At 42.8% G+C, this 14,859-nt stretch overlaps 1 pseudogene; it reads left to right on the top strand.

Moving 5' to 3' along the window:
* Positions 1 to 2,352: 2,352 nt before the first annotated feature.
* LOC109942492 (zinc finger MYM-type protein 1-like) lies at positions 2,353 to 13,989 on the top strand (annotated as a pseudogene).
* Positions 13,990 to 14,859: the final 870 nt, after the last annotated feature.

Genomic DNA, 14,859 nt, shown 5'->3' with positions numbered 1-14,859 from the left:
TGATTTACACATAATGAATTCACTCTATAATGATATAAATATTCAAGTTTTAAAATTATATATATAATCTTAAAGATCTTCTATATTTTTTGAGCTTTTAAAATGAAATAGTGTTTGGGCTGGCACGGGTACTATTAGGTATTAGTGCCGTATAGTGCCGGCACAGCACGATTAGGCACTATAGTATAGTGTCTGGGCCGCTAGTTAGGCACTAGTGCCGGCACGGCACGGCACGATTACTAATAGTGTATAATAGTGCCGTGCCTAATAGTGACGTGTCTAATAGTGCTAGTGTCGTGCTGGGCGGCCCGTTTAGCCATCTATAACGAACATGATAACGGACGCGGACACCATGCTCGTCTCGTTGCTCTTCTCGGTGTAGGACGACGTGAGGTTCTTCATGTACCTGTCGATGAACGGCGGGAAGATTATGGTCTGGTTACTACTGCCGTCCATTGCTCCAAGCTTGGTCGCAGTGGTAGTGGCAGCTAGGAATCCTCCAGCTACAAATGAAAAGCTTGTTCGGTTTTGGCGCTGGAGCTAGCATATTCTATTCTATTCTATAGATAAAGAGCCGGGAGCAAATGAGGAAATAGGTGCGTCCACGTCGGCTTAAATTCTTACAGCCATTCGATATTCTGTCAATGGCTGGGAATATATCACACATCGTGTAGCAACGACTGGAACCTTCCCGTAGCAGAAAAAAGAGAAAAAGGTCTCAGCTGCATTTCAGAATAATAAAAATCTTATATTTTCCTATAGAATATATTACATACTAGACTGACTATTAAATTCTAAAATTCGTTTACAGATTCAAACAAGAGACGATATGCATCGGAAAAGAAATAGACATCAAATCCTTCGAGAACTAAATTTTCACTCAGACGACCTTTTGAGTTGCATAATGTCTATTTTGCAACATATGTATAATTATATATGATGACCTGCTCAGCTCTTTGAAAACAATTTATGTAAATATAACAGCCTAATTCTACGTAATGAACAAAAATGTTGACTCTGATCACAACTCACGTAACTCTATTTCATATAAACATATAACATCTACAGTAATCAAATTAGAAAAAATTCTAACGCGCGCAGGGCACGTGCCAGTGACTAATATATTGTAGGTATCGCCGTCTCGGTAGTCCATCATTGGCAAAGGCACACATTTTACCTTTATTTTCTTCCGATATATGCGAATCTATTCTATTCTATTAAAAATTAATGTGCGTCACGATCTAGTGGTATCACGACTTCACTCTCCATACTGACAATAATCTAGACCCACTTCACTCGTTCCTGCTTCAAAAATTAACCATCAAATCATATCTATCTTAGTGTTTAAAAATAAACAATAATTATATTTAAATAAATATCTCAATACTTGACAACTGACTAGTTTACTTTTAGGTAGTAGACAACAAGGTGAGGGTCGAGAGTCTGTGCCGGCGGTGAACACCACTTCCGGCCGGTGGCATGCACTTTGAGCTCGTTCGTTCCCGTCGACGACGGTGATACATGGCTAGCAGGAGCTAGCGGGCGGTGTCCCATGTCCCTCCAGAGCTCCGCCGCGATGAATAATGGAGTAGGTGTCGGTGCCCTATGGAGTGACACAGTAGCTTGTTACTGACATGTGGGCCCAGCGGAGGGCAGGCCAATACGTCGGCTGAATCCGGATTGGTGACACAGATCATAACAGTGTGTGTGACCCTTGTGTTGTGAGCTCTGTCGCATCGTTTAGCTCTGTCGGCTGTCGCGATGAATTATGGAGTTCGTACGTCGTACCGTGCATTTATTCAACGTCATTGTTTACTGCGTCTCTATCGGTTTTTACTATTTCTACGATATTTTGTCTCGATTGCAGCTGTAACAGTTTAAATAGCTGGTTTTTAGCTGTTAGTAGTACAAACTCACTGCAATGTACAGCTTCAGAGTATATCCAGTAAGACTTTGTTTGGATACTCTCAGGACGGACGCATAGCCCGGCAAGCCAGGGCACGTGCCCGGGCTTCGGCAGCCTGTTTAATTAGGCCCAATAAGCAGGCTAATAGGCTATCAGGCTAGGTCATCTATTATTCCATTTCCTTCCTGATTTCCATTCGTATTCCTGCTTCCGCACAGCGCCGCCGCAGCCAACGTCCAGGGCTCTAGCCTCAAGGCGAGCGGCCAACGGCCAGCGGCCCAGCGCCCAGGCACAGCTCCACGCGCGGCGCGCCCACACCTGACGCCGCGTCGCCACTACCAGGCACAGTGCCATATTCATATTATTGAAGGTTGATTACTTGATTGAAAATTTTATTTAATTTAAGTATTGACATGCTGTGAATTTTGGATTGCTAATTTGCTAGGATGAGGAGGTATTTGATAGCACAAGGCAGTCACCCACCACCACCTCCTCCACTTCAACCTTCTGCTCCACCTCAAGATAGTAATTATGGATATGGATTTAATCTGGATGATATTGTAAGTGACCCGGCACTTAGAAAACAAATTTATGAGTTTCGTCCTGAAATTCGAGATCAAGTTAGAAGAGTTTACATTAAAAAAAGGACCAACTCAACCTATTCTGAAGTTTCCTTTGAAGCAATTTGGAAATAATGCAAAGAAAAGAGCATTTTCTAAATCTTGGTATATAAATTATAATTGGCTAGAATACAACGAGTCCAAAGATGTAGCATTTTGTTTCTATTGCTTCCTTTTTAAAGAGCCAGGAAGGGCAGAAATATTTGGATATGATGTGTTTAATAAAACAAGATTTAATGATTGGAAGCATGCATACAAAGCATTACCTGAGCATGTTGGTGAAGTGAGTAGTGCTCATAATAAGTGTGTTAAGCATTTTGATGATTTTCAAAATCAAAGACAAGCATCTCAAGTCAGCTTAGTCGTGCTACTGAAGAAGCAGAGGAATTGTATCGAATCCGCTTGACTTCATCTCTAGAATGTTCAAAGTTTCTAATTGCACAAGGCATGGCTTTTCGTGGACATGATGAGTCTTCAACATCTTTGAATAGAGGTAATTTTCTAGAGATGATAGATTGGTACAAAGATAAGAATGAAATTGTGAGGAAAGCTTTTAGTCGTGGTGCAATGAATTACAAGATGACTTCTCCTAATATTCAAAAAGATATTGCAAGATGTTGTGCAGAAGAAATTGTAGATGTGATCATGGGAGAGATTAAAGATAGAAAATTGTCTATTCTTATTGACGAGTCACGAGACATATCTGTGAAAGAGCAAATGGCAGTGATGCTAAGGTATATGCACTAAACTTGTCGATTGTCACTATTTTATAATTACAATGTTGTATGACATAATCCTATCCTTGATTTAGGTATGTTGATGTTAAAGGGAAGGTCGTGGAACAATTCCTTACTTTACATCATGTCATTGATACTACATCTGAAGCATTAAAGGTACCGTTATTTGGCATCCTTGATAAGTATAATTTATCCATCTCTACGATACGTGGACAAGGATATGATGGAGCTTCAAATATGAGGGGTGAATTTAATGGGCTACAGAAAAAGATTTTAGATGAAAATCCACACGCTTTTTATGTCCATTGCTTTGCCCATCGGTTGCAGTTAGTCATTGTTTCTGTTTCTAGTTGTTGCTCGGCTATTCATGATTTCTTTGAGTATGTCCCTTTGAAAGTCGCCTAGAGGGGGGTGAATAGGCAAATCTGAAATTTATAAAGTTTAAGCACAACTACAAGCCGGGGTTAGCGTTAGAATTAAAGTCGAGTCCGAAAGAGAGGGCGAAAAACAAATCACAAGCAAATAAGGCGGATGACACGGTGATTTGTTTTACCGAGGTTCGATTCTTGCAAACCTACTCCCCGTTGAGGTGGTCACAAAGACCGGGTCTCTTTCAACCCTTTCCCTCTCTCAAACGGTCACCTAGACCGAGTGAGCTTCTCTTCTCAATCAATCGGGACACTAAGTCCCCACAAGGACCACCACACAATTGGTGTCTCTTGCCTTGATTACAATTGAGTTGAACATAAGAAAGAATGAAGAAGAAAAGCAATCCAAGCGCAAGAGCTCAAATGAACACAAGTGTCTCTCTCACTAGTCTCTATTTGATTGGAATGATCTTTGGACTTGGGAGATGATTTGATCTCTTTGATTGTGTCTTGTATTGAATGCTATAGCTCTTGTATGAGGTTTGAAGGCTGAAAACTTGGATGCATTGAAGTGTGGTGGTTGGGGGTATTTATAGCCCGAACCACCAAAAGAGTCGTTGGTGGAGGCTGCTGTCGCATGGCGCACCGGACAATCCGGTGCGCCACCGGACACTGTCCGGTGCGCTAGCCACGTCACCCGGCCGTTGGGTTCTGACCGTTGGAGCTTCTGACAGCTGAGCCACCGGACAGTCCGGTGGTGCACCGGACAGTCACTGTTCACTGTCCGGTGCGCCTTCTTGCGCCTGCTCTGACTTCTGCGCGCGTAGGCGCGCACTGTAGCGCATTTACTGTTCGTTGGAGACGACCGTTGGCGCTATGTAGCCGTTACTCCGCTGGCACACCGGACAGTCCGGTGAATTATAGCGGAGTGGCTCCCAGAATTCCCGAAGGTGGCAAGTTTAGAGCTGGGTTCCCTAGTGCACCGGACACTGTCCGGTGGCACACCGGACAGTCCGGTGCGCCAGACCAGGGCTGCCTTTTGGATGTCTTTTGCTCTCTTTGTTTGAACCCTTTCTTGGTCTTTTTATTGGTTTGTTGTGAACCTTTGGCACCTGTAAAACTTATAATCTAGAGCAAACTAGTTAGTCCAATTATTTGTGTTGGACAATTCAACCACCAAAATCAATTAGGAAAAGGTGTAAGCCTATTTCCCTTTCAATCTCCCCCTTTTTGGTGAATGATACCAACACAAACCAAAACAAATATATAAGTGCATAATTGAACTAGTTTGCATAATGTAAGTGCAAAGGTTACTTAGAATTAAACCAATATATATTTTCATAAGATATGCATGGATGCTTTCTTCATATTAAAATTTTGGACCATGCTTGCACCACTTGTTTTGTTTTTGCAAATTCTTTTGTAAATTCTTTTCAAAGTCTTTTTGCAAATAGTCAAAGGTAAATGAATAAGATTTTGAGAAGCATTTTCAAGATTTGAAATTTTCTCCCCCTGTTTCAAAAGCTTTTCCTTTGACTAGACAAAACTCCCCCTCAATAAAATCCTCCTCTTAGTGTTCAAGAGGGTTTTAGATATTAATTTTAAGAGAGGTTATACCAATTTGAAATTGTATCAAAAATAAGATACCAATTTTAAAACACTTCTTTAAATACAAATTGAAAGACTAAATGTTTGAAATTGGTGGTGGTGCGGTCCTTTTGCTTTGGGCTAATACTTTCTCCCCCTTTGGCATGAATCACCAAAAACGGATACTTGTGAGTGAAATATAAGCCCATATTACAACTTTCTCTCCCTATGGTAAATAACATGAGTGAAGATTATACCAAAGTTGGAGAGCGGTGCGGAGCGACGACGAAGGATGAATAATTCGATGGAGTGGAGTGGAAGCCTTGTCTTCGCCGGAGACTCCTTTTCCCTTTCAATCTATGACTTGGCATGAAATATACTCGAGAAACACATTAGTCATAGCTCATGAAAGAGATATGATCAAAGGTATATTAATGAGCTATGTGTGCAAAATATCAATCAAAATTCCTAGAATCAAGAATATTTAGCTCATGCCTAAGTTTGGTAAATGTTTGCTCATGTAATGGCTTGGTAAAGATATCGACTAATTGTTCTTTGGTGTTAATATATGCAATCTCGATATCCCCCTTTTTTGGTGATCCCTTCAAAAATGATACGAATGGCTATGTGTTTAGTGCGGCTATGCTCAACGGGATTATCCGCCATGCGGATTGCACTCTCGTTATCACATAGAAGAGGAACTTTGGTTAATTTGTAACCATAGTCCCTAAGGGTTTGCCTCATCCAAAGCAATTGCGCGCAACAATGGCCTATGGCAATATACTTGGCTTCGGCGGTAGAAAGAGCTACAGAATTTTGCTTCTTTGAAGCCCAAGACACCAGAGATCTTCCCAAGAACTGGCAAGTCCCTGATGTGCTCTTTCTATTAATTTTACACCCTGCCCAATCAGCATCGGAATAACCAATTAAATCAAAAGTGGATCCCCTGGGGTACCAAAGGCCAAACTTAGGAGTATAAACTAAATATCTCAAGATTCGTTTTACGGCCCTAAGGTGAACTTCCTTAGGATCGGCTTGGAATCTTGCACACATGCATACGGAAAGCATAATATTCAGTCGAGATGCACATAAATAGAGTAAAGATCCTATCATCGACCGGTATACCTTTTGATCTACGGATTTACCTCCCGTGTCGAGGTCGAGATGCCCATTAGTTCCCATGGGTGTCTTGATGGGCTTGGCATCCTTCATCCCAAACTTGGTGAGTATGTCTTGAATGTATTTCGTTTGGCTAATGAAGGTGCCCTCTTGGAGTTGCTTCACTTGAAATCCTAAGAAATACTTCAACTCCCCCATCATAGACATCTCGAATTTTTTAGTCATGATCCTACTAAACTCTTCACATGTAGATTTGTTAGTAGACCCAAATATGATATCATCAACATAAATTTGGCATACAAACAAATCATTTGCAAGTGGTTTAGTAAAGAGAGTAGGATCGGATTTTCCGACTTTGAAGCCATTAGCGATAAGAAAATCTCTTAGGCATTCATACCATGCTCTTGGGGCTTGCTTGAGCCCATAAAGCGCCTTAGAGAGTTTATAGACATGGTTAGGGTACTCACTATCTTCAAAGCCGGGAGGTTGCTCAACATAGACCTCCTCCTTGATTGGTCCATTGAGGAAGGCACTCTTCACGTCCATTTGATAAAGCTTGAAGCCATGGTAAGTAGCATAGGCAAGTAATATACGAATTGATTCAAGCCTAGCTACGGGTGCATAGGTTTTTCACCGATATCCAAACCTTCGACTTGTGAATATCCCTTGGCCACAAGTCAGGCTTTGTTCCTTGTCACCACACCATGCTCATCTTGTTTGTTGCGGAAGACCCACTTGGTTCCTACAACATTTTGGTTAGGACGTGGAACTAAATGCCATACCTCATTCCTCGTGAAGTTGTTGAGCTCCTCTTGCATTGCCAACACCCAATCTGAATCTCTTAATGCATCTTCCACCCTGTATGGCTCAATAGAAGACACAAAAGAGTAATGTTCACAAAAATGAGCAACACAAGATCGAGTGGTTACCCCCTTGTGAATGTCGCCGAGGATGGAGTTCACGGGGTGATCTCGTTGTATTGCTTGGTGGACTCTTGGGTGTGGCAGTCTTGGACCGTCATCATCTTCCTTGTCTTGATCATTAGCATCTCCCCCTTGATCATTGTCCTCCTCTTGAGGTGGCTCCTCTTGATCTTCATCATCATCTTGAGCTTGATCCTCATCTTGAGTTGGTGGAGATGCTTGCAAGGAGGAAGATGGTTGATCTTGTGCATGTGGAGGCTCTTCGGATTCCTTAGGACACACATCCCCAATGGACATGTTCCTTAGCGTGACGCACGAAGCCTCTTCATCATCTAGCTCATCAAGGTCAACTTGCTCTACTTGAGAGCCGTTAGTCTCATCAAACACAATGTCACAAGAAACTTCAACTAGTCCAGTGGACTTGTTAAAGACTCTATATGCCCTTGTGTTTGAATCATATCCTAGTAAAAAGCATTCTACATCCTTGGGAGCAAGTTTAGATTTTCTACCTCTTTTAACAAGAATAAAACATTTGCTACCAAAGACTCTAAAATATGAAACATTGGGTTTTTACCGGTTAGGAGTTCATATGATGTCTTCTTGAGGATTCGGTGTAGATATAACCGGTTGATGGCATAGCACGCGGTGTTGACCGCCTCGGCCCAAAACCGATCCGAAGTCTTGTACTCATCAAGCATGGTCCTTGTACTCATCAAGTCTTGTACTCATCAAGCATGGTCCTTGCCATGTCCTTGCCATTTTGTTGTGGTGTGTAGGGAGAAGAGAACTCATGCTTGATGCCCTCCTCCTCAAGGAAGCCTTCTATTTGTGAGTTCTTGAACTCCGTCCCGTTGTCGCTTCTAATCTTTTTGATCTTTAAGCTGAACTCGTTTTGAGCCCGTCTCAAGAATCCCTTTAAAGTCTCTTGGGTTTGTAATTATTCCTGCAAAAAGAACACCCAAGTGAAGCGAGAATAATCATCCACAATTACAAGACAATACTTACTCCCGCCGATGCTTATGTAAGCTATCGGGCCGGATAGGTCCATGTGGAGTAGCTCAAGCGGCCTGTCGGTCGTCATGATGTTCTTGTGTGGATGATGAACACCAACTTGCTTCCCTGCCTGAAATGCGCTACAAACCCTGTATTTCTCAAAATGAACATTGGTTAGTCCCAAAATGTGTTCTCCCTTTAGAAGCTTATGAAGATTCTTCATTCCAACATGGGCTAATCGGCGGTGCCAGAGCCAACCCATGTTAGTCTTAGCAATTAAGCAAGTGTCGAGTTCAGCTCTATCAAAATCTACTAAGTATAGCTGACCCTCTAACACTCCCTTAAATGCTACTGAATCATCACTTCTTCTAAAGACAGTAACACCTATATCCGTAAAAAGACAGTTGTAGCCCATTTTACATAATTGAGAAACAGAAAGCAAATTGTAATCTAAAGAATCTACAAGAAAAACATTGGAAATAGAATGGTCAGGAGATATAGCAAATTTACTCAATCCTTTGACCAAACCTTGATTTCCATCCCCGAATGTGATAGCTCGTTGGGGATCTTGGTTTTTCTCGTTGGAGGAGAACATTTTCTTCTCCCCTGTCATGTGGTTTGTGCACCCGCTATCGATGATCCAACTTGAGCCCTCGGATGCATAAACCTACAAAACAAATTTAGGCCTTGTTCTTAGGTACCCAAACGGTCTTGGGTCCTTTGACATTAGAAACAAGCACCTTGGGTACCAAAACACAAGTCTTGGAGCCCTTGTGTTTGCCCCCAACATATTTGGCAACTACTTTGCCTGATTTGTTAGTTAAAACATAGGATGCATCAAAAGTCTTAAATGAAATATTAGGCTCATTTGATGCAATAGGAGTTTTCTTCTTAGGCAATTTAACATGAGTGGATTGCCTAGAACTAGATGTCTCACTCTTATACATAAAAGCATGATTAGGGCTAGAGTGAGACTTCCTAGAGTGAATTCTCCTAATTTTGTGTTCGGGATAACCGACAGGGTATAAAATGTAACCCTCGTTATTCTGAACTATGGGAGCTTTGCCCTTAACAAAGTTAGACAATCTTTTAGGAGGGGCATTAAGCTTGACATTGTCTCCCTGTTGGAAGCTAATGCCATCCTTAATGCCAGGGCGTCTCCCAATATAAAGCATACTACGAGCAAATTTAAATTTTTCATTTTCTAACTCATGCTCGACAATTTTAGCATCTAATTTTGATATATGATCATTTTGTTGTTTAATTATAGCAATGTGATCATGAATAGCATCAATGTTAACATCTCTACATCTAGTGCAAATAGTAACATGCTCAACGGTAGATGTAGATGGTTTGCAAGAATTTAGTTCAACAATCTTAGCATGTAAAATGCCATTCTCATCTCTAATATTGGAAATAGAAACATTGCAAACATTTAAGTCTTTAGCCTTAGCAATTAACTTTTCATTCTCAATTTTAAGGCTAGAGAGCGATGCATTCAAATTGTCAATCTTAGTAATCAAACTAGCATTATCATTTCTAAGACTAACAATTGAATCATCACAAATATCTAACTTCTCAACCTTAGCATTTAGTTTGGCATTTTCATTTCTAAGGTTGGAAATAACATCATGACAAGTGCTTAGCTCACTAGATAATTTTTCATATTTTTCTACCTCTAGAGCATAAGCATTTTTAACCTTAACATGCTTTTTGTTTTCTTTAATTAGGAAGTCCTCTTGGGTGTCCAAGAGTTCATCCTTCTCATGAATAGCACTAATTAATTCATTCAATTTTTCTTTTTGTTGCATGTTTAAGTTGGCAAAAAGGGTGAGCAAATCATCCTCATTATCACTAGAGCTAGCCTCATCACTAGAAGTAGCATATTTAGTGGAAGCTCTAGATTTTACCTTCTTCTTTTTGCTGTCCTTTGCCATGAGGCAGTTGTGGCCGACGTTGGGGAAGAGGAGGCCTTTGGTGACGGCGATGTTGGCGGCGTCCTCGTCGGAGGAGGAGTCGGTGGAGCTCTCGTCGGAGTCCCACTCCCGGCAAACATGGGCATCACCGCCCTTCTTCTTGTAGTACCTCTTCTTTTCTCTCCTCTTTCCCTTCTTGTCGTTATCCCTGTCACTATCACTAGACAAAGGGCATTTAGCGATAAAATGACCGGGCTTACCACACTTGTAGCAAACCTTCTTGGAACGGGACTTGTAATCTTTCCCCTTTCTTTGCTTGAGGATTTGGCGAAAGCTCTTGATGATGAGCGCCATTTCCTTGTTGTCGAGCTTGGAGGCGTCGATGGGGAGTCTACTTGATGTAGATTCTTCCTTCTTCTCCTCTGTCGCCTTGAATGCAACCGGTTGCACCTCGGTGTGGAGGGGGCGCCTTGCTCGATGATTTTCTTGGAGCCTTTGATCATCAATTGAAAGCTCACAAATTTTCCTATCACTTCCTCGGGAGACATTAGTTTATATCTTAGATCACCACGAATTAATTGAACTTGAGTGGGGTTAAGAAATACGAGTGATCTAAGAATAACCTTAACCATCTCATGGTCATCCCATTTTGTACTCCCGAGGTTGCGCACTTGGTTCACCAAGGTCTTTAGCCGGTTGTACATGGCTTGTGGGTCATCTCCTTGGTTGAGCATAAATTGACCGAGCTCCCCCTCGATCGTCTCCCGCTTGGTGATCTTGGTCACCTCATCTCCTTCGTGCGCAGTCTTGAGTACGTCCCAAATCTCCTTTGCGCTCTTCAACCCTTGCACCTTATTATACTCCTCTCGACTTAGAGAGGTGAGAAATATAGTAGTTGCTTGAGAGTTGAAGTGCAAGATTTGGGCACCTCATCCTCATCATAATCTTCATCCCCTATGGATGGTACCTGTGCTCCAAATTCAACAACATCCCATATGCTTTTGTGGAGTGAGGTTAGGTGATATTTCATCATATCACTCCACCTAGAATAATCTTCACCGTCAAATGTCGGTGGTTTGCCTAATGGGACGGAAAGTAATGGAGTATGTTTAGGAATGCGAGGATAGCATAGGGAGATCTTACTATACTTCTTGCGCTCTTGGCGCTTAGAAGTGACGGACGCGGCATCGGATCCCGATGTAGAGGGCGATGAAGAGTCGGTCTCGTAGTAGACCACTTTCTTCATTTACTTCTTCTTCTCGCCACTCTTGTGCGTCCTAATGCGTGAAGGGGATCCCTCCTTCTTTTTGTTGCCAGACTCCCTTGATGGAGCCTTCCCGTAGTTTGTGGCGGGCTTCTCGCCGGTCACCATCTCCTTCTTGGCGTAATCTCCCGACATCACTTCGAGCGGTTAAGCTCTAATGAAGTACCGGGCTCGGATACCAATTGAAAGTTGCCTAGAAGGGGGGGTGAATAGGCAAATCTAAAATTTATAAAGTTTAAGCACAACTACAAGCCGGGGTTAGCGTTAGAATTATAGTCGAGTCCGAAAGAGAGGGCGAAAAACAAATCACAAGCAAATAAGGCGGATGACACGGTGATTTGTTTTACCGAGGTTCGATTCTTGCAAACCTACTCCCCGTTGAGGTGGTCACAAAGACCGGGTCTCTTTCAACCCTTTCCCTCTCTCAAACGGTCACCTAGACCGAGTGAGCTTCTCTTCTCAATCAATCGGGACACTAAGTCCCCACAAGGACCACCACACAATTGGTGTCTCTTGCCTTGATTACAATTGAGTTGAACACAAGAAAGAATGAAGAAGAAAAGCAATCCAAGGGCAAGAGCTCAAATGAACACAAGTGTCTCTCTCACTAGTCTCTATTTGATTGGAATGATCTTTGGACTTGGGAGAGGATTTGATCTCTTTAATTGTGTCTTGTATTGAATGCTATAGCTCTTGTATGAGGTTTGAAGGCTGAAAACTTGGATGCATTGAAGTGTGGTGGTTGGGGGTATTTATAGCCCCAACCACCAAAAGAGTCGTTGGTGGAGGCTGCTGTCGCATGGCACACCGGACAGTCCGGTGCGCCACCGGACACTGTCCGGTGCGCCAGCCACGTCACCCGGCCATTGGGTTCTGACCGTTGGAGCTTCTGACAGCTGAGCCACCAGACAGTCCGGTGGTGCACCGGACAGTCACTGTTCACTGTCTGGTGCGCCTTCTTGCACCTGCTCTGACTTCTGCGCGCGCAGGCGCGCACTGTAGCGCATTTACTGTTCGTTGCAGACGACAGTTGGCGCTGTGTAGCCGTTACTCCGCTGGCACACCGGACAGTCCGGTGCTACACCGGACAGTCCGGTGAATTATAGCGGAGTGGCTCCCAGAATTCCCGAAGGTGGCAAGTTTGGAGCTAGGTTCCCTGGTGCATCGGACACTGTCCGGTGGCACACCGGACAGTCCGATGCGCCAGACCAGGGCTGCCTTTGGGATGTCTTTTGCTCTCTTTGTTTGAACCCTTTCTTGGTCTTTTTATTGGTTTGTTGTGAACCTTTGGCACCTGTAAAACTTATAATCTAGAGCAAACTAGTTAGTCCAATTATTTGTGTTGGGCAATTCAACCACCAAAATCAATTAGGAAAAGGTGTAAGCCTATTTCCCTTTCACCCTTTAATTGTGACCACAACAAGCGCTTCATGCAAAAGAAGAGATGCATTGGTTGAAAGCCATCATAACAACATTTTGCGGCAACTTGATTCCTTGGAGATTGAATCGGGTACAGGAAAACATCAACAGACCAGTCTTGCTAGACCTGGGGACACTAGATGGGGTTCACATCACATAACCCTTATCCGATTGGAGCTAATGTGGGACTCAGTTACTGAGGTGCTTGAGATGGTTGACTAAGATATTCGTGGTCCTTCTCCAGCTGCGGGGTTGCTTGAGAAAATGGAGTCTTTTGAGTTTGTTTTCATTATGAAGCTTATGCTAAAATTGTTTGCTATCACAAATGAGCTTTCTCATACCTTACAAAGAAAAGGTATAAATATAGTTCATGCTATGGAGCTAATCCAAGATGTGAAAGCTCAATTAGCCATATTGAGGGAGAGTGGTTGGGATGAAGTGTTTGATGAGACTAAGATATATTGTGAGCAAAATAATATTTTGGTGCCAAATATGATGGATGAAATACCAGTCAGAGGTCGTGCAAAGCGCCAAAATGAAACTACTACTTTCCTTCATCATTATCGTGTCGGGATTTTCTTTGTTGTTCTTGATAAAATATGTGTTGAGATGAATAATCGATTTGGAGAATCCACTATTGAGATATTGACATGTTTCTCATGTCTTGATCCAAAGAATAACTTCTCTAGGTTTAATATAGATAGCCTTGTTCGAGGTGCTCAGATTTATGATGCTGATTTCTCTACTAGTGACTTTGCACAAATTAGACAACAACTTCAGACTTATATTCTTCAAGTAAGAAGGCATGTGGCATTCTCTACTTGCACTGATATTGCTAGTTTGGCTTCTAAGATGGTTGAGACAGAGAAACATAAGGTTTTTCCATTGGTTTATAGATTTATTGAATTAGCATTAATATTACCGGTGTCCACAACATCTGTTGAAAGGGCATTTTCAGCGATAAAAATTATAAAGACTAATTTACGAAACAAGATGGCTGATGAGTGGTTCAATCATTTGATGGTGTGCTACATCGAGCGAGAAATATTCAAAGAACTTGATGACTCTACCATATTGTGACGGTTTCAAGGCATGAAGACTAGACAGATGAATTTGCCTCGTTCTCTACCATCTTGAGGTATTTACCGTGCTACGTTTAAATTTTTTAGCACTAAGTCATTGTTTGCTTGAATGTTTGTATTTTATATCTATTCTCTTGAAATTTACTAGTCTATGTTGAATATATACTTTAGAAATATTTTAGAAATTTATAATAGTGCCCAAGCTCCGGTTACGGGCTGGCTCCGCCACTGGATACTCTAATATTCACCATAATCCACGTGTATTGAGGTGGATTGAGTTGTGAAAGGGAATTAGGCTTACACCTTTTTCCTAATTGATTTTGGTGGTTGAATTGCCCAACACAAATAATTGGACTAACTAGTTTGCTCTAGTCTATAAGTTCTACAGGTGCCAAAGGTTCACAATAAGCCAATAAAAAGACCAAGAAAGGGTTCAAACAAAGAGAGCACAAGATAACCCAAAGGCACCCTGGTCTGGCGCATCGGACAGTGTCCGGTGCACCACCGGACAGTGTCCGGTGCACCAGGGCACTCGACGCTGAACTCGCTACCTTCGGGAAAATCAGAGGGCACTCCGCTATAATTCACCGAACTGTCCGGTGTCACACCGGACTGTCCGGTGTGCCAGCGGAGCAACGGCTACTTCGCGCGCAACGGTCGACTGCAACCGCATTCAATGCGCTTCAGTGCGCGCCAGAGTCAGAGCACGCGCAGTTGGCGCACCGGACAGTCTACAGGACCTGTCCGGTGCACCACCGGACAGCCCAGAGGCCCCTCCTGTCAGAGCTCCAACGGTCGAACCCCAACGGTCTACTGACGTGGCTGGCGCACCGGACAGTGTCCGGTGGCGCACCGGACTGTCCGGTGCGCCATGCGACAGCAGCCTTCCAACGGCCATTTTTGGTGGTTGGGGCTATAAATATCC

This window comes from Zea mays, chromosome 9 (genome assembly GCF_902167145.1).
Source record: "Zea mays cultivar B73 chromosome 9, Zm-B73-REFERENCE-NAM-5.0, whole genome shotgun sequence".
In the NCBI taxonomy this organism is placed as follows: domain Eukaryota; kingdom Viridiplantae; phylum Streptophyta; class Magnoliopsida; order Poales; family Poaceae; genus Zea; species Zea mays.
Note: the sequence above shows the minus strand (reverse complement) of the source record. Positions and strands in the feature narration are given on the sequence as shown.